Source organism: Moschus berezovskii, chromosome 16 (assembly GCF_049115385.1).
Source record: "Moschus berezovskii isolate FMDL1 chromosome 16, NW_MosBer_1.0, whole genome shotgun sequence".
Taxonomy (NCBI): Eukaryota; Metazoa; Chordata; class Mammalia; order Artiodactyla; family Moschidae; genus Moschus; species Moschus berezovskii.
The window spans coordinates 52,281,035-52,286,339 of NC_142475.1; positions in this window are offsets into that span (position 1 = coordinate 52,281,035).

A 5,305-nucleotide genomic window follows, 5' to 3' on the forward strand; every position below is an offset into this window, starting at 1 on the left:
GATCCAGGAATTCAACTGTAAAGGGAGAGATGCAAGCACAGAATAAAAGGTGGAGTTGATTTAGCTCAACAGATGTATCAAGATCTGTTCCTGTTCCTTGGACCCCGACACCCTCTCCATGTCATGTTTCTCAGCAGACCCTTAGGATATCTGAAATAATCTATACCCTTCCAACAAATTCCCTTTGGCTTAAATTAACTAGTCCTTGGACTTCCCTGGTGATCCAGTGGTTAAGAATCTGCCTGCCAGTGCAGGGGACATGGGTTCGATCCCTGGTCCAGGAAGATTCCACATGCTGTGTAGCAACTAAGCCCGTGAGCCACAGCTACTGAGCCTGTGAGCCCTAGAGCCCATGCTCCAAACAAGAGAAGCCACTAAATGAGAAGTCCGAGCACTGCAAACAGAGACAGCGCTGCAACTGGAGAAAGCCCTCACCCAGCAATGAAGACCAAGCACAGTCAAAATGAATCATTTTTAAAATGAATAAAACAAATTAACCAATCCTTTTGGGGTACCTGAAATCAAAGGACTCTGATGAGAAGGATAATGAGAAGCCCCCATCCCTCCTCTCCAGCAAGAGGGTACCCGCAGGGAATGAGGGCCCGGCTACGGGGACAGAGGCATCTTCCATCCTAAGCACAGATTCACGACTTCTGTATCAGGACAGTTCCGATCAAAATCCCAAGTCTCTCTTAAGCTAACAGTGACTGCCCTTCATTAACAAGGACCGGCACCATGTCAGTGGCAGCCCTCGGGAAGAGGCCAACACACTGACAGGGGAGAGAGAGGGGTCACGTTCTTCTGGGTCAGGCTGAGGCTTCAGATGACACGTGGCACTGAGTAAACATTTCCTGAGTGTTCCTGAAACCTTGCACCTCAATTCAACTCTGCCCTCCTTGGGGGAGGGGGGTCTCTCTGGCCCAGATGCCAGAGCAGGGGGTTCTCCTTCAAGTTAAATGCATACGCACAGGCCACAGGGGAAGCCCTCATGGGAGAGAAGGTGAAATGGACACCTTCCGTTATTCTTCCCAAATGTTCTTGCCTGCCGTCAGTCTATACTGAGCCTCCTTTTGCCCAAATCAGCCCAAGTATACACACTCATTAACATAACAGACAATTACATGACTGCAAACAGAAGCTATTAGTTGCCTCTGTAAAAAAGTATCTCAGTTTTGAATCCATTCTTCCCAGTACCTCCAACCTCTGCTAACATCCCCTTTCAGAGGACTGATTCCTCTAAATGAACAATCGCCCCTCCTAAAAAAAAAAAACCATTAAGGCTCTAGGAGATCAGGCCATTTGCTTTCTCACTAAGTAGGCCAGATTCCTGCCCAACCTCTTACCCGGTTCAAATTCCGGTTCAGGTGCACCAGACACAGAAGCCACTGTGCTACGGACTGGGAACACAGCCCTGAATGAGGTGCAGTCACTACCGCCATGATGCTAAAACAGGAGCGAGACAGCACACAAGCGATTATAAGACGGGTCTGGTTAGATCAGGGTACCAGTGGCCACATGGGGAAACATTCTACCCGACCTACAAGCCTAGACAGACCTCTCCTCGATGAAATAATGTGGAAGCTAGGGGACCTCAGGATGGTGCCAGGGTGGGCAGCAGGAGTCAACAGAATTGCTTCTCCTTCACTGGGACTTTCTGGAAAGCCAGCCCCTGTTCAGAAAGGGTTCTAAAAGTTTGTTTTCAAGTTCTTGGGTTTAGAGCTTATTTCTTTTTCTGCAGAAACACACTTAAAAATAATGGCTAGGTTTCCAGGCTGGTCCACTATCACCCAATTATCGGCAATGTGCTGCACCATATATAGCATTTTAACTAAGCAACCTGTTTCTATGGAAAACTCGTGTTGAATCCAGATGGAAACGGTGCTCACAAGGCCTCCTCTTCCTCACTGAATCCCAGCAGTTCCCTCAAGGAAGTCTCCCCAGCCCAGCCCCTAATCCCACGACTTTGGTTCTGGCCAACCTCAGACCTACCCATGACCTTGGATCTGCACCACAGCAACCAACTCAAAACTCAGTCATCTGACCTGCAGTTGCTCCTCCCTCCAGCCCTTTTCCCACTCCCGGTGCTTCAGACAGTTATTTTAAAGGAATAAATGTGAAAATCTTCCGGTGGTTCTTACTGCCCATTTGTTTTTCTCAGCCTGGAATTTTCCATCCATTTTTCAAGACCTAACCCCTCCATCCAATACAATTTCTTTTACTTATTTCTATTCTAGCATCTTATCAAGTTGTATTATAATTCATATTCACCTATTCAACAAATACATAAGTATGTATAACAGGCCAGGCTGTCTGCCTCAGGGCAAAGAAAATGCTGTGAAGACAGAGATCAGATCCTATTTGCATCTGCCCAGTCACTGCTCAATAGACACTATTTTTGTTATTCAGTTGCTCAGTTGTGTCCATCTCCCTGCGACCCCATGGACTGCAGCACTCCCGGTTTCCCTGTCCTTCACCATCTCCCGGAGTTCACTCAAACTCATGTCCACTGAGTTGGTGATGCCATCCAACCATCTCATCCTCTGTTGTCCCCTTCTCCTCGTGCCTTCAATCTTTCCCAGCATTAGGGTCTTCTCCAATGAGTCAGTTCTTCACATCAGGTAGCAAAAATATTGGAACTTCAGCTTCAGCATCAGTCCTTTCAATGAATTTTCAGGGTTGATTTCCTTTAGGATTGATTGGTATATTTATTACACTAATTTTTTAATATAATTTTTTCTTTCTAGGCTACAAGGCAATTCCCTCCAAGGATGAAAAGAATTTATACCTTCAATTAATATTTCCTACTGTGTTGGCCTGCCTTCAACCTGGCAAGAAAAGAATCTTTTTTTGCCACTTAATACCAGATTCTAGACTTTGGCTTCCTCAACTGCAAAGCAGCCTCTGAGGTCTTAACTCAGAGTTGAGTTCATATCTAATCTTTGGTACCTTCTAGCTGCTTGCTCTTAAATGACTTAATCTCTCTTAAGTGACTTAACCTGTCTCAAGTTTCCTTACTTGGGAAATGGGAATAATACTACCTACTTCACAAGTGGGTTTAAACATTGATTCCCAAACCCAGCTGAATATCAGAATCACTGGGAAATTTATATAATTTTCTTTTTGGCTGTGCAGGTTCTCCTTTGCGGTGTGGGCTTCTCATTGCAATGGCTCCTCTTGTTGCAGAGCACAGGCTTCGAGGAGCAGCGGGCTTCTGTAGCCGCAGCGCGTGGACTCAGTAGTTGCTCTCGGGCTCTGGGGCACCAGCTGAACAGCTGTGGCACACGGGCTTAGCCGCTCCACGGCATGTGGGATCTTCCCGCACCAGGGATCAAACCCACGTCTCCCGCATTGGCAGGTGATTCTTTACCACTGAGCCACCAGGGAGCCCCATTAGGAAATTGAAAAAAGATGCAGAGTGAGAATGAAGCCAGAAATCTGGCTTTTTCAAAAGCCCCAAGTGATTTTCACATATAGCTGGATTGGAAACCAAAGATTGGAGGATGAAATTATTTACGAAGTACCTGTCATGTGAATGGTCAATACCCAGGTGCTGCAGAAAACGGGATTCTACCCTAAGGAGCTGCTGCTGCTAAGTCACTTCAGTCGTGTCCAACTCTGTGCGACCCCATAGACAGCAGCCCACCAGGCTCCCCCGTCCCTGGGATTCTCCAGGCAAGAATACTGGAGTGGGTTGCCATTTCCTTCTCCAATGCGTGAAAGTGAAGTCGCTCAGTCGTGTCCAACTCTTCGCGACCCCATGGACTGCAGTTTACCAGGCTCCTCCATCCATGGGATTTTCCAGGCAAGAGCACTGGAGTGGGGTGCCAGTGCCTTCTCCAACCCTAAGGAACAGAGGTGGGAAAATAAGAGGAACGTGTGAAAGTATTCTGGGTGTAAACCATACATGGAAGGGATTATATGATGACATTCCCTCCAGTTCCAATTAGAATCACCAGAGCCATTATGGAAAGCAGACAAATGACCAGGAAGACTATGTTCTCAGCCCAGACTTTCAAGATATTAACAATACAGAGAGGAGTAAATTTTTCCAAAGGTTAGGCTTTGTTGTGAAGTTAATGTTGAAAATTTCAAAGGGGCCAGGATCTCAGAAACAGCAGACTGCAGATCCCACTGTTAGTAGCTGCAGCCTCACCTATTACATTAGTGTTACTCCAAAGGCAGCTCAGCGCACCAGGCTTCCCTGGTGGCTCAGATGGTAAAGAATCTCCATGCAATGCAAGAGATCCAGGTTCGATCCCTGGGTCAGGAAGATCCTCCTCCTTCCAGGAGAAGGAAATGGCAACAAACTCAAGCCTGGAGAATTCCAAGGACTGACGAGCCTGGTGGGCTACAGTCCATGGGGAAGCAGAAAGTTGGGACTTGACTGAGGGACTAACTAGCTTAGCACATGGTGATACTGGCAATGTGCTGTCCTCCAAGACAAGTAAAGCAGTTCCTTTTTTGCCTTTCTCCAGTACCAGAAGACAGGGATGCATAGCCCTGCTCCTTCCCATCACCCAATGTGCGACAAAGGAAGAGGGCCCGCCTAAGACCTGGGCTAGACTTGGATGGTTCCAGAACGGTCTGTGGGTTTTTTCACATTAAGAGAATGAAGTGAATTCTGTCTAGTTCCAAGACCCAGACACATGGGTGGAGGTGACAGAAATGCCGTAAAGCATACTACAATCAGATATAACCCCTGATCCGATGTTCTGAAGCATGCTGCTTCGTTACTTTTTTATATATAGTTTCATTTATGGCTCTGCTGGGTCTTTGTTGCTGTGCAGGCTTTTCGCTAGTTGTAGCAAGCAGGGACTACTCTTTGTTGCAGTACATGGCATCTCATCGTGGTGGCCGCTCTTATTGTGGAGTACAGGCCCTAGGACACACAGCTTTCAGTAGTTGCAGCACATAGGTTCAATAGGTGTGGTTCCTGGGCCCGATACAGTACTATAGAGCACAGGCTCAGTAACTGTGGTGGATGGGTTTAGCTGCTCTGTGGCCTGTGGGATCTTCCCTGATCAGGAATTGAACCCGAGTCTTCTACACTGGCAGGCAGACTCTTTACCATGAGTCACCAGGGAAGCCCCGTCCTGCTTCATTATAATGAAAACCTATAAACCCTGCTTCCAAGAATGAATCCTACAGGTATTTTCCAGCACATGAATGAAAGTAGCTACAAAAATGTTTGCTGTGTCGTTATCATAGCAACATACACCAAGAGATGACTGGCTACATAAATGAACCACGTCCCATCTAGAAGAGGCAGCAGAGCAGCGATACGGAAACTTACGACAGACGACCA